The sequence below is a fragment of the Mya arenaria genome, chromosome 10 (genome assembly GCF_026914265.1).
Source record: "Mya arenaria isolate MELC-2E11 chromosome 10, ASM2691426v1".
In the NCBI taxonomy this organism is placed as follows: Eukaryota; Metazoa; Mollusca; class Bivalvia; order Myida; family Myidae; genus Mya; species Mya arenaria.
In genome coordinates this window covers 14,618,434-14,642,831 of record NC_069131.1, presented here as the reverse complement: position 1 = coordinate 14,642,831, position 24,398 = coordinate 14,618,434, and the positions used below count along the sequence as shown (strand labels likewise).

The 24,398-nt window shown below is 33.2% G+C and overlaps 1 long non-coding RNA gene across 1 annotated transcript; it reads right to left on the bottom strand.

The window, feature by feature from the left end:
- Positions 1 to 232: 232 nt before the first annotated feature.
- LOC128206822 (uncharacterized) lies at positions 233 to 11,415 on the bottom strand. The gene is made up of 3 exons (XR_008256595.1): positions 10,791 to 11,415; positions 968 to 1,090; positions 233 to 559 (listed from the first exon to the last, which is right to left on the bottom strand). It is a non-coding gene; the product is annotated as an uncharacterized LOC128206822 (long non-coding RNA).
- Between the last annotated feature and the right edge of the window lie 12,983 nt (positions 11,416 to 24,398).

Here is a 24,398-nt window from a genome sequence, read left to right as displayed (position 1 = left end):
TATCCAACTCCTTCCAAATGATGGGTAGTGACATGGACATTCCTCAATCTAACTTCTGCAGTGACTTCATTCATTCCTTTAGTCAAATACGGACAGTGTGAGCTGTTGAGATAGACAGCTCCTGTGACATCACATTTTATTGTGAAGAATGTCCAGCATAGATGGCTTGTCATCTAATGTAGCTAATATGTCCGCCCGGTCAGCTCAATCGGTAGAGCGTTAGACTCTGAATTGGACATCCCGGGTTCGATTCCCGGGCGGACCAGGTCACCTCTGTTGTGATTGGTTATGAAATCCTTTCTACGACCATTCGCACTGTACCACTGCACCTGGCATGTACAGAAGCTGTCAGTTCCTTGCAGAGGTGAAGGCACCTAGTACTGGTTCTGCCCAGGATAGGTGTGCGGTGGTTGAACTGTCACTCTGGGACCCTTCAATGTGCTCACGCCGGGACCCGGAGTATAAACTACTAACACCACCACCTGGCAGCCTGCTCTGAAGCTTGTCCATAGCCCCATATGTGTGGCCAGTCATCCATTATCCCCATTTTAATGATAATCTGAAAATAATCCCAAGCACATTTATATGCATATTTATTATATCATATCCACTTCTATACACTTATCTTCTCTAGGATGTTCAAACAGGCTTGATGTGACAATACAAAATGTGAAGACAAATAAACAGTGAGATACAACAAGTATATTGAATTTTCTGTCTGATTTAAAATGATTTGTAATATAAACAGGACAGGTGAAACTTCCTACTCGACAAATATCTTTTTTTTATTGTCATTTCCAAGCATTTTTTATGATTAGAGTATTTAATATTTCACAACTTAAATACTATCAGGAAGTCATAAGATTAACCATCTATATATATATAATAAATCATATATATATATATTTAATATATAAAAACAAGTCATTATACAAATGATATACACAAATTAAAAAGGTATTTACACTTCTGAAACACTGTTGCACAAGCCACTGGGCACAAAGAGGTTGATGAAGGTTTTCCTGATGCCCTTTGAGGTTTCCCCACAATAATGAGAAAGATGACCTCTGAGAGAGATGGTGGTTATTTCCTGAAACATTAAATTTATACATGTTGTATATAATTTAAAAAAAGGACACTTGACAATATACAGAATGCTGTACATAAAATTCATAAGTCCTATAAATAAATGCTTTTGAAAAATTCCAGAACATATAAACAGCAAAACCCAAAACCTCTTGATTTTGTTCTCAATTGGCCAACAGGGAAGTATTTTTTTTTTCAAGAATCCATGAAAACCAGTGATATAAAACTGCTGACAAAAAATTAGATCATGCATTTTTCTTTAACTGTTAGTAATAGTTTAACCCACAAAACATTGGCTTTCAAACGAAAATATGCAAATCTGCGATATGATCTATGTCAGCAGTCTTTTATCATTGGTTTGCAGATACTATTAAACCCAAAAATTTGCTCTTTCCAAGACAAAAAAATAAAAAAGTTGTAAAAACGGTAAATTTGTGAGAGTGCATGCAGCTTTAATAATAATTAATATATTCTTGTAATGAAGCTGTTATGTGCTAAAAATAGAACCCAATGAAAAATAAGCATATCCTAATAAGCCTAGCTTTAATATTATGAAGTATTTACTGAATCAAATAGACATATATAGGCAAATGACTGAAAAGCTACCATAATTAAAGCTGCACTATCACAGATTAAACATTTCGACAACTTTTTAATTTTTGTCTTGGAACAAGCCAATTTTTGCTACAATCCATGGAAACCAGTTAATAAGACTGCTGACAAAAAATTAGATCGCGGATTTTTATATTTAAGTTCATAAATTGATGTTTTATGCATTTTTCTTAAACCGTTAGTAAGGTTTTAAGCTCTAACATTTTCGAAAATATGAAAATCTAAGATCTGTTTTTTTATCAACAATCTTACATCAATGGGTTGCAGATATTTACGCAAAAATTTGCTCTTTCCAAGACAAAAATAAAAAAGTTGTAAAAATGGTAAATCTGTGAGAATGCAGCGTTAAGAGTATTTTTTAAACTTATAATGAAAGTCATTTGCATTTATTTTACATAAGCACGAAAACTAATGTGTTATTTATTCTGAACTCCTTTATAAAAATGTAGGACAAACCCCTGCGAAATGTGACCATGGTTCACCATGTTCATCCATGGTCAACCATGGTCAATCATTGGTTCTACATAGTCAAACCAGGTTCTACTAGGTAACCATGGTCTTGAACCATGATTGACCATGGTTGACCAAGACCACAATATATAAACCATGGTCCACAATGATCAACCATGGTCTAACCAGGTTCTACTAGGTAACCATGGTCTTGAACAATGATGACCAAGATCACAATAAATAAACCAAGTTTAGTCAGCCATGATAGACCATGGTCTAATATAAGACAGTTATAAACCATGGTCTATTTCAAGTGAACATGGTCAAGGTAACAGACCAATTGTTTGGCAGTTGACCATGATGGGCTTAAATGTAACCTTGTATACATTATAATTAAAACTTGTATTGCCAATTAAATACAGAATAAAATATAACTTAAACATTTCCAATTTTATTACACTTACCTGCTTTTTTTATCAGATCGTCCAAGATAGAGATAATCACAATGGGAGCTGGTATTGATCTCACTATTAGACAGTGTTATAAAAAATAACACTTCAACTAATAGAATTGAAGACCAGTGAGGGTACAGTATTAAATTAATCCAGGAAAAACATGCTGATGGTCTAATTGAATTCGTGGCTGTCCGAATTTGATGGTTGACGCAATATATAGAGATATCCTGAATTGCCCTATTTGCTAAAATACTTTAATTTACAAAACATCTTTGCCAGCACTGGTTAATTAGTTGTCAAACAGGTTTAAGGTATATTGTTTACAGGTTCACTAAACTTAAAACGACTCTACAATCATTGAAAATGACACAATCCGATGTCCGGTGTTGATGTTTTTTTCTCACCCACTTCCGGTATCGCTTACGGATCGCTTACGTCTTTATTAATTATAAATAAAATTAAAATAAAATTGAAAGGATAACGATCTCTATGAATGTGAAAATATTGCAATTAATTTGACAACTTGTTATCGATTGCCTCACATATATAACAAAATAGTCTTATTCTTTTACGGTTACGCGTTTTAGAGAACGCTCTTCACTGGCGGAGGTAATTTCGAACTTCAGCCGTGTTCGACAACGCGCCAAATAAATTAAGTGTTATTTCTTCGATTTTAGGTAAGTTAAAACAAAGTAATTGGTGTTATTAAATAACTTTCATAACTATCTTTTACACTAATATTATTGTTTAAAACGACATTATAGCATTTAAAAGTTGTGAGCAAATAAGTTCTTTGTTATATGTTTTCGCGACAAATGTACAAAATACGTTTGTGTAGAAACACAGTTAAGCGAGTGTTTTTGAGTAGCATACAGCTAATTCTTCATTGTTATATATTTTTTAACAACTATTATATATGTTTCTTAAGGTAATTGTTAATGAAACTTCTGTTGAGCTAGTTTTTATCTAGAAGTAGGAACAGTTGTCAGTCATCTTTCATAGTTTATGATATAGTTATTATTTTCAATATTTTTACCATAACATCACATTTTTCATGATCTCAAATCACTTATCCTGTGTTGCCAATTAATAAATTTGTCTATTCAGAAACTTGATGCTAAGTTAACGAGCCATGTTTGTCTTTTATTTTCACATTTTTGTTAAACTGTTCAGCCAAATAAACTGAAGTGTTGTTTCATCTATTTTAGCCAGCCTATAGCCTATAGGAGCTTGCAAAAACAAATCGTCCGTCCACACAAGAATCAATTAGATTTCTGTGAAGGAGATCTCATTAAACAGAGAATGAGAAAAACATTCTAAGCCATAAATTGCCAAATCCCTCAGTAAGTTGATGTTTTTTTAAAGCACATTGAAAGATTCTCATCCTGATTTAAAAACAAATATGGCATATGTGTGGAACTTATTTGCTATGCACATAGGTGACACCCTATGAATGTATTGTCCATGACAAAATCAAATTCAATAAAATTAAACATGATTATTGTGTATAGTTTGGTTATTTTTGCAGTTACCATTATTCATCAAATAAAACATTTTGGAGTGGGTGGTGACAGACAGGAATGAGAATCTTTAAAAAAAAATCAGACTCAATAAAAATGAGCTTTTTGGTTCGAAAAAATATAGTAAGCGGTCATTAATTAATATACCTGTGACATTGAAATTCACACTGATTTAATAACCAACTCACCTTAAGTTATTGGCATTTTTTTGCAGTAAAAAACAATATTAGAAATATTTTTCAGGTTGGAAGATGGATGTCAAAGTCTCAGTCATAAGCCTCAACAGTTAAGAAAATGTCTTGGTCGAATCATCTTTGTCATCAAATGTATTAAGGAAACGGACTGCAGTCTTCAGAGACTAATTGTGAATGTCAAGGACTGAATAAAGCAATATACTGGGACCTTACTTATTGTGACAACCGCCATTTGAGAAAGAAAATGAGGAAATAGGAGGAACATATTACCGCACTGCAGTATAGAATCAACCCTGTGTTACAACTTCCATGTGAGTTGCTGGCGGCATCAACATTGATACAGATGCCATTTTGGAAACTGTTAAAAAAGTTATGCCATCTTAATTAAAGAAGAAGTGAAAAACAGTTCCTGTATAGGGTAGGTTAACCTAAACTAGATGCTTAAAAAGTTTGTCATGTTGCAGTGATAAATAAATTTGAAACTTACAAAAGAACCCTAAAGAAGAAGAATCATCTTTAATGATTACATCACCCGGCAAGGAGTATACATAAAAAGTGAAAACTGTTATACATGGACTCTGGACTTCCTGACAAAACCATAAATATGTCATATTTTGTAATGATTGGTATTGTTTCATTTTAAATTTTTAAACCATTATAAAACATTTAGTGAAGTGGTGTTATAGATTTATGTGTGTTCAATTGCATAACTTATTTTTTTAATATCTTTCAAATGTTTTTGTTTTGTAAGGTTTTGTTCTGTAAATCTGTTGTTTTAACTGACCTCGAAGTAAATAAGTTGTAACATGGATATTGTTTCTAATTAATGTCACAGATCTTGCCCAACGCAAACATATAGAGCTATAAAAAATGTGTTGTGACTTGTGCTAAGCACTCAATATTAAAAGGGAAATATTTTAGAACTTTAAGAATTATGTTTTGACTCAATTATTTTCCTGACTAAATATTTTTCCATATAAGTCAACAAATGTTAATGAATTTCCTACTATATCTGCTCTTAATTTTGGAATGATTTTGTATTTTTAGCTACTTTATTCCAGGGGTAAACCATGGATATATTTTGGTGGTATTCCTCGCAAAGTTTACGGCTGGTATTCCAGTGGTATTGTGGAGTACCAGCCTTAAACCTTAAGTGGAAGACCACCAAAATTCACCGATACCACTGAAATTCCAGTGGTATACTGCCAAACTTTTTACTGGGGACCTCACCTGAACAATGTCTGAATATTTCTCTGAATACTGTCTGAGAAACTTGTCTGAACAACCCTCTGAATATTGTCTTACCAGTCTGAATTATGTCTGGATTGTTCCATTTTCAGCCATTTTTCAGCAGCTCAGCCAATATTCAGAAATAAAAGTCTGAATAAAAGTCTGAAATTTAACTGAGCAGTGTTGTCGGACATAATTCAGAAACATATAACAACGCTGATTTTTTCTGAATTAGTGTTACAGACTTGATTCAGCTTTTGCAATTTTAGGTTATCTGCACACATTCAGCAATGATTCAGATGGTATTCAGACAAATTTTCAGCAAAATTCAGATGATATTGACAGACCATACTTTTTCATGAGGGAAGTTTAAGAAACTAACAGCACAAAAACTGCATTGTTGAGAATGCAGTTGAATTTGATGTAATTGTCTTATGGCTTATAGAAATATTTATCAGTCTAATACCTTAAACCCTAAATTATGCCTACTTTATTACACTACGTCCTAGTTGGTTTGGTAACCTGACAACATACATAGAATCTTTAACTGAAATAAAAAAGAGTTTATCCATTATTAGATTAACAGCTATGGTTTTTACATTATCTGTTTGTGATTATTGATTTGTTTAGCTTGCCTGAGCACAAAGTGCTGAAAGTGAGCTTTTGTGATCACTCTATGTCCGTCATCCGTGCATCACCAAGTAATATATGTCAGTCATGGTTTTCTGACCATGGTTCAACCTTGGTTGACCATTCTTTTCTGACCACGATTCAACCTAGGATGACAATGGTTTATAGACCATGGTTCAACTGTGGTTGACCATGGTTTATATACCATGGTTCAACTTGGGTTGACCATGGTCTGTCAAAACCATGGTTGTAGACTGTGGTCCATTTGTTATTTTGTTAAACCATGTCATAACCATGGTTTAACCATGGTTAAATAACCATGGATGAACATGGTGAACCATGGTCACATTTCGCAGGGGTAACATCCCATGTCATTTTTGACTAAGGGGACAAAACACGTCCAACCCATTTAGACAGGGTTGACAAAACAACCCAGATCATTTTGACATGGTGATTTAGACAGGGTTGACAAAACAACCCAGATCATTTTGACATGGTGGACAAAATAACCAGGAAAATATTGGCAGTTCAAAAAGTTAAGACCCCCCTCCCATCCTACCAACACTTGAAAGATTAAAACTAATTGGCCATTATCAAGATGTGTTTTATTACCCCCAATAAACACCCTTTTTCACTTAATTTATTAGGTTTAGAAATGTTACTATGGAGATCTTTATCACAGCATAAGGAAGACACAGTGACTTTAATCATAAGGATTTGCTACAAAGCTACAGTACAATATTAAGTTCAGCATTATGATAATCCTTACTTCAAAACACTCTTCTTAAAAAGGTGTTCACGGCCAAAATCTAATATTCATATTCATTACAGGCTGCTTTGCATGACAATTATTAATTTCAGATATTTGCTTTAAGCAATTTATTTTTAATTATAAAAACACTTTCTCATAGTTTTCATCTTCTTTTTGATATTGACATGTTAATATTAAAGGGGCCTCATTTGTTTTTAATATTTACGTTAGTCTTATATTAAAGCTGCAACCTCACAGATTGAACGTTTTGACAACTTTTTTAAAAATTTTGTCTTCGAACAAGCGAATTTTTGCGTAAATATCTGCAAACCAGCGATAAAAGACTGCTGACAAAATATCAGATTGCAGCTTTTCATACTTCCATCCAAAATTGATGTTTTATGCATTTTTCTTAAACTGTTAGTAGCAGTTTAAGCTGTAAAACATTAAATTTGGAATGGAAATATCAAAATCTGAAATCTAATCTTTAGTCAGCAGTCTTTTATCACATAAGCAGGTATTTACACAAAGAAATTCTAATACATAAAGTTTAAACAAAAAATAAAAAAGTTGGAAATCAATACATACACAAGTTGACTAACATATATTTTGAATAATAAACCTTAAATTACTTTCCAAAGAATGCATTTAAGGAAAAGTTACTTACTGAAAACAAGACTGTAACAATGCATGTATTTTAAAGTGAAAACGCATATATATTATGTATTTTAAAAATGTAATCCTTTATACTTTTTACTCTTTCTGTTTTTAAAAAGGATGTAACCCTAACCAAATCATTTTATTTTTGGCCCTACTATAACACAATCAAGAATTTAGCCCCACATTCCAGAATGCAGGGCTTAAATTGTGTTATCATTTTGATCACTGACATGACATTATTGACAAAATAAGGATTCAAAAATCTTTGTTTCCGCCCAACTGACCCTATTTTTATCCTTCTGATCCTTTTTTGTTTTTGGTGTTTTGATCAATATGTGCTTTTTTAGTAAAGACCTTAATAATTCCCTGATATAGGTCAGTTTGCCAAAGAAACATGGTCCTAAAAAAACAACAGTTACCGTATGCCTACCTTTTTTGATATTTAACTGGAAACTATGAATACTTTTTTTGGCCTAAGCAACAATTTTTGTTTGAAGCCAGTGTGCATGTGCATACTGTGTATTTTTTTACTTAATTACATTGTATTGTCTGCGAATTACCAATATCAAATCCATTGTCCTATTTAACAGGATAATGGTTTTGATATTGGTCCCATGTATTATCATTATAAAAAGTGTAGGAATTTTATTCAAGACCATTTGCAAGATGTGTCATGTTTGGTGTCAATATTATGCTTGAATGATCATATTTTATATTTGTCATTGTTAGATATTTAATTTGTATAAAAAAATGAGCAATAATAAAACCTCTAAAGTTTTTTCCTCAGTTGGTAAGAATTACACCTGTTGTTGTTGTTGGGTTAATAAAAGTCTGCTTGCCTATGGCTCCATTATGGCTTGACCCTGTCACATCCCCTAGTGTGACTGAAACATATTTGTGAGGCCAAAGGGGGATCTATCTTCATTGAATGTCAGTATTTATTTTAGCTCCACCCCTTTTACTTGACCTGGCATCGCCCCTTTCACTGAACCTGACATCTGATTGGCTGAATGAATATGCCTTTTAAAGGTTTCCTTATGACTGACAGCCCCCACCCCCCACAGAGAAAGACTGGTCATTTGAGACAATCACTATCATATTTTGAAAAGGCGGCTATATGCATGACTATGAATTGGCTTGTAATTGATTAAAGATAATGATCATTATCTGCAGTTATGCACTTAAATTCATAAAAAATTCATGTTCCTTATACTATGAAAATTTTGGAAGAAATACATGACTGTCAATTTAGAATTGAACTTAATTTCCATGTAAATATCCTTAAATTGTATAACATGTCGAAGGCAAAATGTAGATTTTCACAGATTGATACAATTGCTAAAAGGCATGTTCATTTTTTCAAGATAATGACATTAATAGAAGGTTTCTACTTTGTGTAAGGTTTTCTGAATTTAAACATTTTTTTTTGTCTTCAAGTCTCTTAACATTACCAAATAAAAAGAACTGTCCTCCAGTTTGTATTATGTAGAATAAGATGTAATTTGGAAGTAACTGTAATTTGTTACAAAGATGGTTTAACCAAAACTTAATGAAAATCCCACATTGATTTCGTGCATTTATATATATATATATATATATATATATATATATATATATATATATATATATATATATATATATATATATATATATATATATATTAATACATATAGCCCGGAATAGTTGTAGCCCGGAATTATAGCTATTCTAGTTTTTCCGACCTAATCCTCCGGTACAAACAAAATTAAACCGTTGTAATATACACACATTACTTCGGAAACAATAGAGTCATTGGACTGTTACATGAATTTCAATAGCTCGAAAATTACCTTTTATTTGTTACTTCCGGGCTATATGTATTAACATAACAGGGTTTTCCCATGCTGGTACAAATAAAAGGCGAATTTCGAGCTATTGAAATTCGTGTAACAGTCCAATGACTCTGTTGTTTCCTACGTATAATTCCGGGCTACAACTATTAAGAGCATATACTATCACACTCATCTGATATATTGGGGATTAAATTTATGTACCAGTACATTATCTTACAGAATGATAGTGATAGTCATTATCAAATTATTATCCTGATTAATAAGTAAGTTGTTGAGTGAAAACTATTTTTAAATTGAGACAATAAGGTGGATGACATGTTAAGTTATTGAAAGCTTTGAAGATTTTATACAAAAGTTATAAGTTGTCTCAATTTATGATTTCGAAAACCATTAAATTGGCAGGCCTAAGCATCATGAGCCACTCACAGACTTTGATGGAATTGGTAAAAGACAAAAAATAAATATTTACTTTCTTAGTGTTGCAATGCAAAAGATACTGGGCCTACTTTCTATCGAGTAAAAACATTCTTAATATATATTTAGCTTTTTTCCATTTGCCAAATAATGGAAAATTATTTGAACTTGATTTTGAAAAATAATTATTTTTTATCCTGACTATATAATTATTTAGTCTTTAAAACAGACTCTCTTCCTTTTAAACTCTAAAATATCTTTAAAAATAAAATAAAATACATTTAAACCCATTAAGATTTAATTAATTATTTAAACAGGCCAGTCTGCACTGCCTTTTCAGTAAGGATTTTAGTCAAAATCATATCTTCGTAAGAACAAGACAGTACACCATAGGTAATTATGACCCCCCCCCCATAATTATGCATATTATGCATATTTGTATACATGTATTAGCTAGACAATATACAACGATAAGTGTATTGTATATATTAGTGAGCAAATAAATGCATTAATAAATAAATAAATACAGATTTATACTGGTAAATAGATTTATAAATATAAATATTTTAGGAAAGATAAACATTAGATAAAAAATATTATCGAAGCCTTTTTAGCCATATTGTATTGGCTGGTGGGGTTACTCAAAATTACCGTGCATGGTCCGCTTACAACCAGTTAAATATTTTCAATAGCTCTGAGAATGATTCATACAATCTTTGATATGATGTCAGTTTTTTTTACATGGCATGGCTTGACTTGATCAATATAAATTTTATATTATATGACTTGCACAATTCACATGACTTTTCATATATATCCTTTAAGTTTTGTGTGATAATAGATCTTTGATCTAAATTTGTGATTCAAAACTTAAAGATACATATATATATATATATTTACTGCTTCGGAATCACACTTTACACACAAGACATGTTAAAATAGATTATTGTACTCACTGTTTTTTAATTTAAGTTTATTCATCAAACTCTGTCACTCTAGCTGTCTCTGTATTATCAGCATCACACATCAACTAAAACAAAAAATAATAAGAATTATAACAAGAAAGGTTCAAGTAGTTAGAAAATATATGGGCTGTCATTGGACATATAATATAACAATTTACCATGATTCCATGAAATATTTTTACAAACTAGCAAACCTGAACTCCTTTGTATTTTTTTACATCTTTGTGAGATTTTGCATAAAGCATCTATCTAATTCTTTGTTAATTTACCACATTAAAATTTATTGATTAACTGTACTTTTATTTATTTTATAAATATCTTATATGTTGTGCACCAGTCAATTGTAACCCTGGCGCCCCCAGGTCCAGGGAATAGCGGGGACTTTGACTTTCGGTCCAGCCAACCCTGGGTCTAATCCCCTCCCCTGCGGGAACGAACTGATGGTAAAACCCCGGCCAAATGCCCCTGCACACCAGAGACTCTATATAAGGCCCAATCTCAGCTAAATTTGGCTCAAAGACAAAACCACTGCGGTCACCCGGCCCTGCGTGGCCACATAGAAAGTAAAAACACGGCCCATTTCCCGACTATTCCCAGTATACCCCCAGACCGGGGGGTGTGCGTGGTTAGTAACCGTTACAATTGACTGGTGCATTGGTTATAATAACTGAGAGGCCTCAAAGATGCTCACATGACTGTGACCTTTTTTACCTTTTAGCAGATTAGAACAAAGAAAGGATTTTTAAGAAATATACTCAATGAAACAGAGTGAAACTTTATTTAGGGGCTATACACCGTATGATGAAATAGCGAAAGAAGAGAAAATTGTCGAAAACTGACATGAATTTGGTATCAATGTGTACAATGCATTGAAACTAACTAACTGAAGTACCACATAGTTTACAATTAATTGATTTTTCACATTTTTTTTCCATTAAAAAAGATTACTAGGTGGGTATACCTAGTATAATTAATTTTTATGTGTGATTGGCTAGTCGATGTTATCACTTAATGTTACCAAGCTAGGTATATATTAAATCAAATAAACAAATGTAAACTTTCATAGCAGTGGATACAACACTGGACTGCAATTTTGGCGACCACAGTTTGAACCCGGTCTCTGTTATTTTTTCTTTACATTTTGATATTTTTTTACCAATTATGATATCAAAAGGATAAACATTTTATTGAATAATTGTCCTGTATACTGGGACTGACCCTACTGTTTGTATAGTCCATTGGTTAAAGAAAATAGATTAAAAAAGAGAAAAAAAAAATTGTAAAGTGTGTGTTTAAGGTAGCACTACCCTAATGAAAACCTCCACTTGAAATGCTTCATTTTAATGTTTTATCCTTTATTGTTAAGCACATACCTACACATCTTTTGTGGGTTCATGTGAGCAGTTCAACTTCAAAGCAACCCAGAAGCTGACATACATGCCATATTCCCCGGATGGGGAAAAATCCCCCGGAATTTCGACCCATCCCCCGGTCTCCCGGAGGGGGATGAAAATCCCCCGAAATTAAAAAAAGTGTGTTTAAAATTACGCAAAATTATCACAGGGTTTAATTATATATGCCTGTTTGCAGTTATAATGCCCTTCTTGTCTTAATTGGATTATCAACTGATGGTGTGTTTTAACAACACCAATTGGGTTACACTTAATAAGTCAGCAGGGCACATTTCATGCATTGTTTTGATTGAAACTGTCAGAATTTGCATAAGAAATGTCAATTAGACTGGTCAGATAAAAGGACGATTTTCATTGGTTAAAACTATAGGTTTTATCCAATCCGAGAGGATGTAACAAATTAAAGTGTTTAAACATGTGTCATTGTCATCAAAATGATTTATGATTTAAAGGTGACAGTACATTATTTGGTAAAGAAAAGGATTAAAATAACTAATAGACAATGCTGTTCTTTGTTATGACCAACTAATATGTTTACATACATGACATGACCTTCATCTCAAATATCGGAAAATAACAGAACTTCCAGAAGAGAAACTGAAAGTAGACCATTCGGATGAAATGGCTTTTATTTATTTTAATATTATGGTGGTGATGTTTTTTATTTTTTGATGAATGCCAAAAGATGATATGTTTATGAACTTAAACAATAAATTATGCATTTGCTTTTTATCAGAAGCAAACAAATCTGACTATTTGGGAATTGAAATGAAAAATATTGATAAATCATTCCATTCTCTCTATTAGTCTGAAAGTCATCATTTATGATCATAATGAGCAGATTTTGTATCCAATTTTAGAGGAAGGTAAGCCCATTAAATTGTCTCTGAAACATATTTTTCTGTGAAGTATTCTATTTTGCAAGTGAGTGCTTTTATTATGCAATATGGCTGTGTCTCATTAAAATATAGATGAAGTGCTGGAAAAAGGGGTAGACAAGGTAAATTGGCACGTGTGTCATGCCCGTAATGCTACATGGCGATGATGAAAATTCTCTGGTATGTGACCCAAATCCCCTTAAATTCTGGACATAATCCCCTCGGGAGTCTTTCAAAATTATGGCAATTTGTTTTTTTGTACTTGCGTCTTAAAATACTCTGAAATTTTGTCAAATTAGATCTGCTAAAAAAAAACCCTGAATACTACCAAAATCCCCCTGAATTTTCAGACTTTTGAACATTAATCCCCCTGAATGGTCTCAAGAAAATATGGCATGTTTGGAAGCATCTTTTTATTTTCCATTTCATTAGCTTACATTTTTCAACAGTAGTTTTATTAGAAAATAGTTATTTTCTTATACCGAAGGTAAAACATACTGTTGTTTTTTTTGCATAATGTTCCTAAAAGTTTAAAGATATTTCATATTGATAAGGAACAGGTCATGAGTATTTTTTTAACTTGTTGATTTCGCTGTAAAATGACATTCACAAGCTAAATCTTAGTAGACCAAAGAATTGTACGTTTACGGATTTTTGTATCTTTTTTGATATGACAAATCCTTCACATACAAATTGTTTAGTATCAAAAGTGGGTACAGTTATTCCGATCGGGATTCTGGGTTAAAGCATTTAACATCTCAAAAATATCATAAAACAAGAAATATTACCAGATTATGTAATTTTATATCAGTTCCATACATAAAAATGTCATATCCTATGAATAATTATGAGTTTGACGTTTATTTTTCATTTCTTGCTGTCAAAACATAGCGATATATACATGAAGGGCACCTGCAAGGCTTCAGGGCACAATTTTTAAACAATTGGAACATTTCGGCCATGGCTGAGTTGTTACGATTGTATTTACGAGGTCTATCTAGAAGCTTGTCAGTGGTGGCCGAGTTACTATGATTGGGTCGAGTTGTTCCGCTTGGCATAATTGTTGTCTGTGTCAGTCAACTTTTGTTTTATTGGAAAGGTAAATAATGTGTTTTAATGCAAAATAACTTTTCACTTACATGGTAAAGTATGAATATAAACCTTTATGATCAATTTAAACCATAAAATACTTCACTTAATACAATTTCAATATTTTTCAAAACACCCCCGGTTTTTGCACAAGCCCGTTTAGACGTTACTGGCTAAGGTCACAAATCCGAACACTTTCTGATGTTTTTTACAATTATCTTGGAGAGTTTATGTTGTAGTAAGTTAAACTTTCGTATGAAACATCTTTGGTTCATGTGAAAACAGCTGTCAAAGTACAGATTCACGATCTCGTCAATATTATGTCGAAAATCGTTCAATTTTATGGATAGTAAATCACCCTTCAAAATACGCTATGGAGGGCACAAATACCGAACACTTGAAAAGCGAAAATACATGGTCATACAATTATAATTAAAAAGTATGCTATAATAAATAAATGGCATTTTTTAGAAAAATGCTTAACAAAACAAGATGAAACTTCGCAAGTGTGACCAAGGCAAGCCTCTGTATTGATCTAGATCATCAAATAATCGATCACGGTAAACAAACGCGTGTTTTAGCCGGTGTTCAGGATTTGTGCCCTGTTAGGAAATGTACCGTCAACCAGTAAGGATTGGAAGAATGTATTACACGTCTATAATTTTAGACTGGGGGGCGGGGGGGGGGGGAGCTACAATAATAAGCGATTAGGGATACTTTTTTTATTATTTTGACATTTCATGTGTATCCCTGTAACTGCCATAGTCTTAAAATCGTCAAAAGACCCATTGACGGTCATTTAGGTGGACTATGGGGGGGGGGGCATGGTTACAATTGACTGGTGCAACCACTGGGACACCATTTTTTATTATTTTGATATTTCTTAAAATACTCGTTGACGGCTATTTAGGCAGAGTAGCCCCACTCCCTGTCGAAGTGTGGATAAGAAGAGGACTGTTTCAAGTGAACGTTCTTTACGAGATGTCCTACTTATTGACTGTTTATATATTCAAAAATCAAGACAAAAAATTAAATGGAAAAAAATAAATGACTTACCAATGAGTGTTTGAGATATCCATTTGGCACCACTTTAGTGCCATTCATCGCTCTTCAAAGCTCCATAAAACAAAATCATTCGTCTAACACATTCCCGACATCTTAACACAGATGGTATTGATTACTGTGACATGTTGGTGTTAAACCGGTTTGAAGGTGCATTCACTCGAGTAATAAAGTCAAAGATGCACTCTTAAGTACTGCCAGATAAGGTTTACCACAATTAATAATGTTGTTTCAATATTCCTAAAAGAATGAATAAATGTCGAAAACAATGGTTCTTATGAAGGATATCGAGTTAAATTTGAAAGAAATGAGCATTACACACGGTATTTCTACCTTATGAGACTATAGTAGACCACAATAAATCTTTTAGCATTTACCAATCATTTAATATTTTTTGCGCTTTCTGCTATTAAAAACACGGTTACAATCTTGTTATCAGTAATAAATATTTTCAATAAATGCATTATTTAGTATGTAGTTAAAGGTTTATCAGTCACAATTGATGTTTGTTATATATGTGTATGTATTGATTTTGAATAACAGTGTCACTAAACAAAAAATAAACAAATTTACGCAATTTCACAACCTTTTTTCCAGTTCTTCTGGATTACCCTGTATCCCCTGCCTCGAAACGAAAAGTTAACTTGGACGACATCGGTACGTTGTGGTTGGGGGGGGGGTCACCCCCCCCCCTCCTTCTGGCCACTAGTGCAATTGCAAAATTAATTTTGATGCGTGAGGGATATACTTAAGCGACGATGTTAACCATTGCTTCAATATTTATGCATGCATATATGTACTTGTTGGCATTTTGGGTGCCTCATTTCTACATCAAAAATGCTCAACCAGGTATGAGTTTATTGTATAAGTTATAGCTCGTAGTTTGTAAAATGTGGTTCTTTAGCAAATTTGTTTTAAATACGAAATAAAAGGTGTTGCTTCCAAGGTATGCATGATCAAAATATCCATAAATTATGTATGAGTCCCTTTTGCTGAGTAGTTATGCTATTTATTTGTCCATGACGTAAAAAGCGTAGGTTCACCCCTGATTAAAACAAGACTTTATTTTCATACTTTCATTGTATTTTGTTCTGCAATTTCAGTATCAAAGACTTAACTAATTATTTCAGACACATTACCTGGAAAATGATTATTTGGTGCCAATGAGGTAAGAGTCCCTTTAAGAATGACAAAGTGTTTTTACAATCAGCTAGATAACAAGTTCATTTTTTCCACATATACAAGATGATTTACAAGTAATCATCATATGTGTATTTTTGCTTCACTGCTATCTTGTAGGATGACTGGCTTATATACTACTACCGGGTATGTAGTAAAGTGACAACATGGCATTAATTACCAATAGCGTTTATTTTGTAATGCAAAATTCACCAGCCTTACATGTTTGTACAGTTCGATATTTTTTTCTAAAACATATACTAGTATTACTGTTTGAGGAAGGCATTGGCACATGATGCATGTTAACATTCTAAAATGCCTTGCAGCATTTTTAATGGTGTTTAGCTTGGACCAGCTCAAAACCAAATAATAGGGGTTGGAAAGTCTTTGGTTTAGGAGTTAAAAAGTCTTTAATATGGTTATTAAAATAATTCAACTAGGGGTTGAAAAGTCTTTGTTATAGGAGTTAAAAAGTCCAAACAGGTAGGGGTTGAAACGTCTTTGAAATAGGGGTTTAAAAGTCTAAGGGTTGAAAACTGAAAAGTGTTCTTTTTTAGAAGGGTTAAAAAGCCTCTTGGGGTTGAAAGGTCCTGCTCCCCTGCAGAACAGTGTGTATGAAATAAACTATTATCTTAGGTAAAACATTTCATATGGATTTCCATCAATTAATTACATCTTCATTAAAAATCAAGAAAATGGTACATTTTCTGTGTAAAGGTACTGACAACCGAAATAACATTTTCATGCGTAAAAGTGAGTATAGCTTTGAAAAAATGAATAAGATCTTAGTCGTTTGTAACCACAACTTAATCGATTAAAAATGGCGTCTGAGGAGATGAAACTAGTGTAAAGATATTTAAAAAATGGAATTTGTGTCACTGGTTGAGTAAGAATACTTCAGGTAATTTTTGATATGATTTATTGCATTCAAATTCATTAAAAGATGCTTAAATCTTATCGCTAAGATATCAGCACAGAAGTATTAGCTTGGAATTGGATGGATACAATGTCAGGACACAGGTAAACAATAAAACAAAACTTCAAATATATTCCTAAATAAATAAATACGTGTTCTTTTAAGAGATTTAGGAAAGTTGAAATATTTTCCCATTAAAATTTATTGCCAGAACCTCCAATTGGATTAAGCCCATTGCCAATGTTACCAATTGGAAGATTCCAATGGGACAATTTTCCAATTGGAGTTTTCCAATTTCCTGACTTTTCCCATATTGAATTGTGGGAAATATCCAATTGGAAAAAATGGTCGACGGGATTTTTTTTTACAAAAAATGATAAAAAGTACTATAAACGCACTTTTTCTAGATAACATTATAACCATTAATGATAATGATTGTTATTAATCACTAATTCCTTTTTTGAAAATGTGGGAGAATTTTCCAACAAAAAATGTTGGGCTGATTTTCCAATTGGAAAAAACCATTTTTCCAATGGGAAGGCCATTTTCCAATGGGACTCCCATTGGAAAAGTTGACTTTAAATGCCAAAAAAACATATTTCTAAATTAAATTTCAGGAAACAAAAAATATCTCTTATTAGTATTACCTAACACATTTTAAAAATACAAAAATAAAAAACATTGGGTGAAAAAATAAAAAAAATAAGTTTGCAAAAATTCCGGATTTGCAAACTTAATCCGGATGCTATTAGATTAATTTTGAAATAAGCAAATTTAAACATAATCAAAGAATATACTTTGGCAATATTGCGTGAAAAAAGACAACAAATTAATCAAGATATCAAGAGTCTGTCAATCTTTCAAGCTACTTATACTGCAGGCTGTTAGATTTGTAGACTAGTTTCACTTATAGAACAGAACAGATAATTTATTTAGACTTGTACAAGGTAACAATAATATCTTGTATAAAACACAATGAATATTGAATACACAGTAATCCAAATAGAAAAAAGAATACACTCAGATTCTAATTATATGCACATAATAAAAAATAAGGTGAGGATGAACAATATTTATTTGAAAACAAGCTCTGTAGCCAAAAGTTTAAATATAAACACAAATAACAAGCAATTACAAAAAAGAAACATTGAACAACAGCACAACACGCCACAAACAACACAATACATTTATATATATATATATATATATATATATATATATATATATATATATATATATAATATTTCAACATTCAAAATTGTTCATCACGAATTTTCATTGAAATAGTTAACGATTTTTAAAAGTTCTTGTCTTATTTTTTTAGTTAATAAATCTAGAAATTCAAAGAAACATTTTATTTACGTATTTCGACGAAATGTGATGTATGGTGTGAAAAGCCAACAAAAAAGTTCTTAATAAAGCCATTAATTATAACTTTTTCTTCTGAAAATAGTTTGTTTTTTTTTAAATACAAACTTTTCTCCGAGGTATGTAAGGTTGCATTAAATAATTTAATGGAAATTGTACAATGCAGAAAATTATTTCAGGCAACACCTACACAATGGGGGAATCAAGTATTAATTGGGATAGATTCTCTTCTTCTAGTGAGTAAACGAACGATATCCCATAGAGCATTGCAGATTTCGTATTAACTGATTAAATTAAGGTCGAAATCGAGATGATAAATTGAAATTACTGAACACAAATCTTAGCAAACCGACTAAAACATAAATTTTAAAATCTTAAAATCCAAACATGAAAGCAGGTTTAACTACTAGAGCATATAAATATATATCTGTGTATATTTATATGAATCCATGAAATCATTTTAGACATTAAACGAGGACGAACGTAAATGACCTTGAACTTGAATTAAAATCGTACTGATTATGCATCGTGCATACAAAAGCATTCAATAGCGTTTGTCAATAAACGATATGGTGTTCGATTAAGAAAATATTATTTTTCATAACATTAAACATTTCTTAAGCGACTGCACATCAAAGACGAAGATTAATATAATATTGATATGCTTTCAATGTGTTCAACTAATACGCTGTGTATCCCACAGGCGTAAGTTAGTCTCTTTTGCGTACAGTAATGGATGCAGTACTAGTCGTAGAAGCGGTAGTGGTTGTGGTTATTGCTGCTGTTGTAGTTAGCAGTAATAGTATTAGTAGTAGTAGTAGTGGTGATGGTGGTGGTGGTGGTGGTGGTGGTGCAGTCATCACATTCAACAATCCTTATTCAAATACTTTGGAAATATTATGTTTTAAGTACTGAGAAAACTTTCTTATACGGCTTGGTGATCTCAACCCAACTCACATACGCCCTAGCCGGGAATCGAACCGGGAAACCTTGGTGAGAGGCGAATGTGCAGACCAAACAATTTGTAAAAATGTATATTATTTTCACACAATAGTAAACTATTACAGCAGATAAATTCCTAACAAAACTTTAAGGCCCATTAGGTGCATGTTGGTGTAATCAAATGTTGAAAAATATAACCATGCGGTCAAATTTAAAGTATTTACACCTCAACTTCCATTCCTTAAATGAACTGCCTTTCGGCAATTGCGTTTATCAATCGATGAACGCAACATCATGTTCGGATCGCAATTCATTGCATAACAATAAACATGTTTATTTATGTTGTAATGTTTGTATTGTCAGCCGTAAAATATAAATAAACATTTTAGAAATTGTTAAATTATGATATGTTAAATGTATCGTTGTCATAAGTGTTTCAATTTGACGTTTAAAAGTGATTGCAAGTGGTTGATATTTTCCCGCGTTATCATGACGTCATTTCTAACGCCTCGGTCCATATACACCTTCGGGGGCTGTCTAGCAGGTCCTTATAATGTCATATGACCTTCAGTGGTGTGTAATATTTCTTAAATATTGCGTAATTAAACACCCACATGTTAGCAAGATCAAAAACAAAATAATGAGTTGAATCAACAACTATGAACAGTTTGTAGCCGTGCTCCCGGCATCATCATCCTCATCATCACCATCAACATCATCATCATCATCATCACCACCAACAACACCACCACCACCAACAACAACAACAACATCATCATCATCATCATCATCATCATCATCATCACCACCACCACCACAATAAACCACTACATACCACCATCATTATTATATCATCATCAGTACCAGCAGCACCAACAACAACTCGCCCGGTCAGCATAACTACTATTAGGGACATCATTGTCACAATCATCGTTAAGCATATGTTTACTATTAAGAAATACTCAAAAGCTACAGTTTTGAAATTGTATAAATATTAACAGTCGTTGTAGCAATAGTCATTATTATAGTTGTCGTTAAAGTCGTTTGAATATTAATCTTTAAAGTACAAACAACTTATTCAAACAAGACATATATGCTGACAAGAACAGCTGAATCCGTGGTTTCGTATTTAAAACTTGTTTCATATTTTTCCGTTCAGTAATAAAAAAGTTAGGATTAATTGTTTTGCGAGTAATTGTAAATTTAAGACATTTGTGGATTACGGGCCTCTATTTTTACACTGATATTCTATCATATGATTCATACATGACAGTTGTTTATTGGTTAATTTGGAAGTTTGCACAAGGACTTTGTGTTTCAAGTCGTGGCGCGAAAGCAGCATAAAGTATATATGCAGCGCCCAAGGACCGAATAGACCGACAGTTACATTGACAGGACTAAGCACTAGCTGGAATACGTGTGTCCGGAATATACGGCATTTGGGGTGAGTTATTTTTATTATTTGATGAAAGTTTTTGTTACTCTTGTTCGAGGTAAAATTAAATTAAATTGTTTTATTTTTTGTAATAAATATTTATTTTTATTATTTGATAAAAGTTTTTGTTACTCTTGTTCGAGGTAAAATTAAATTAAATTGTTTTATTTTTTGTAATAAATATTTGGGTCGAGATTAATTAATTAAATTGTTGGTTAAATTTTGTTCAACAATAGTACAATCTTATTGGTGGAATATTGCATTGTGCTCGAGAGCGTGTACATAAACTCATCTTGTTTTGTATGATATACTCAGTCAAAAAGAAACGATACCTAGAAACTTTTACACTTTATTTCTTCTCTCAATGAAACTTTTCTGATTTGTTTTTGTAAATTTAATGTTTAACAACCATTTAAATAAAATTTCATAACATTAGTAGAATAACTATCAATACTGGCAGATTATTTGCTGCTGTAACAACGATAATGCGAAAACTCAATTCACAAGTAATCATTATCTGGTATGTCCACCATGTTCGTCTCTAACTGCAATACAGCAACGTCGCATTGAGCGAATCTTGGTCTTTATCGTCTCCTGTGGTATCACTGCCCACTCTTTGTGCACAAAACGTGCATGCTCATTAGCGTTTAGAGGATCACGCCGTCGAACACGGCGTTTCAAGACGTCCCATCAATGCTCGATTGGAGACAGGTCAGGTAAGAATGCAGGCCATGGAAGAACTTGGATATTTCTCTCCTGAAGGTAGGTGGTTGAAACTCGAGCGGTGTGGCACATAGCGTTGTCCTGTTGGAGCATAGTGACGTTCGGATTGGCGTTGATGAATGGTGCAACAACTGGCGCCAATACCTCATTTCGATATCGTTGTCCTGTTAGCCTACATTGCACCTCCACTAAATGGGTTCGAGAATGAAAGGATATTCCACCCCACACCATGACATTAGGTCCCCAAAATCGATCTCTCTGACGTACACATGCGTCCGAAAAACGTTGCGTCGTCTATAGCAACGTATGCGTCCATCAGCGTGATCCAAGCAAAGCCGTGATTCGTCACTAAATAACACGGGTTTTCCACTGTTGTTGAGTCCAACGGTGATGTTGGTGTACCCAGTCCCGACGTTAACGTCGACGTTCGTCTTTAAGTCCATGTTCGGCAAGCCTTTTTCTGACCGTTTGAGCACATATTCTGGTATTGGTACGTCCACGTAATCTGTTACGTAGATGTGACGTCCTCATATAGCGGTCTTGCGCAGGTGTCGTTTACTCGCGGCCTGCCAGATCTATGGCGATCATTAACTGTGCATAGTTTTCGATAACGACCTGCCAGACGAGATATTGTCACACGCGACACACCAAAACGTGCAGCGACGTCACCATGACGTGTACCTGCCTGTAGCATACCAATAGCCCGAATACGTTCATCAGTAGACAAACGTGGCATACTTGTTACGAATGTAACCGGATAACTTATGTGTTTTTCTTCAACTGTACTTCAACCCTTACACAAATCATTATTCACGTAAACGCAACATGAACCATACACCTCGTACCCCGTGCAGCACGTGAAAATCTAACGCTAGGTCATTTACTTAAATGCTTCAATGAATTTAGCTAATCCCTATGATTTACATATACGAACTATAACCACTTAATTTTAATTAACTTTTAAGGATAATTACTTATTTTTATAGAAATAATTGAAATATTAATACGGTATCGTTTCTTATTTGGGTGAGTATATTTATGTCCATGTACATGCTACGTAATGTCTGTGTATCGTATATTGGGAAATATTCTACTGTTACACATAGAGCTATCTATATAGAAAGGTTGAATTGATTTAATTCAATTAAAATATTACATTGTTATTGTGGTGTATTGCTCTAAAGTTAATACATTTAATTGATGTCTAGTTCGTGTAGTTAAAGCAATTTTATATGTACTGAACATTTATTATAGCGATCCATGCAAATAGCAATTATGTAGCAGAAAACTAGTGGCATTGTACTTTATTGTACCTTATACGTAGTATGACTGTATGCGTCAGTCATTTGTGACAGAGTATATATAGTGTCATATGTTTTAGCTGCTCCAACTTGGTGGTACGTTTTGCACAGTAGACGTCAGGTCAGGGACGCACCGATAGCGTTACACCAGGCCCCAATTTCTCGAAACTTTTTTAGTCCCTTATAACAAGATTAAGCTAAACTCACTATTTTTGTTGTTCTATATTTAATATGCGTTATATTTACTTCTTTAAGAGTTTTTATAAATCATACAAGAAAAATCTGTCTGCTAATTAGAAGAAATCATTTTTCATTTGTCAAAATCCATTATTAGTATGTATTTTGGCTAATTCAAATAAGCGACTTAAGCCTGTAAAGCTTAAGAAGTTTCGATAAATTGGGGTCTGGGCTACTAGAGCAACGTCATGTCTACACGGCATCATACAAGTTGACATAGCCTTCGTCACTTCGTCAGCTGTTAGTTGGGCAAGGGCTCGACTAGGGATCACTGTCGCGCTGGTATACGGCCGGTCACGAGACATATGCCGACTTAGTTACTTCCGGCATACATTTTTACATTTCCGAGCATTGGTACAGCTCGGCACTACGTGTTGATTTCTGGTTCAGGTCGGACCGAGACTTCACTTTCGGGCTTTTGACAGCCCGGATCGCTACGTGCTACGTGGGATCGACTTCGCGTCCAGGCATCGCTCTTGGACTGTTACAGTCATTGACGGCTGAACATCTGGTTTGGTTCATGGCTCTACAGCACTAGATATTCAGGGGTTTTTTTACATCAGAGATATTGGTCTACGTATTGTCTACGTTCACTTTTGTACACTAACATTAAAACAGCTGTGATTAAGTAATGGATGATTAAGTAAATAATTCATCATTTGTAAATATATTCAGTCATTTGTTTGTTGTATTTTTGTAAATAAATTGTTATTATGATCTTTGTTTATGTTGTTGATGAGTTGTCGTCCCTCGTCAATCTTGATCGTAACAATGTTGCATATTGTACAACGACCATGCAATATTTATTGCAAGTCGATTAAGTAATTTGTGGATCAGAGAAGATGTTAACGTCTTTGTTTTCTAAATATTACCATGACATTTGGCCTAGAGTATTGATGCTAAGATATGTTAATATTGAGATATAAACAATAATGAAACAACCACTGCCTTGTCAATGTTTAGCGATTTTATGAACTAATCGCAAGCATATCTCGAAAAATATTTGTTTATTCTGTCGAGCCGTAAGGATGTACAATTTACACTTTCAACACAAGGG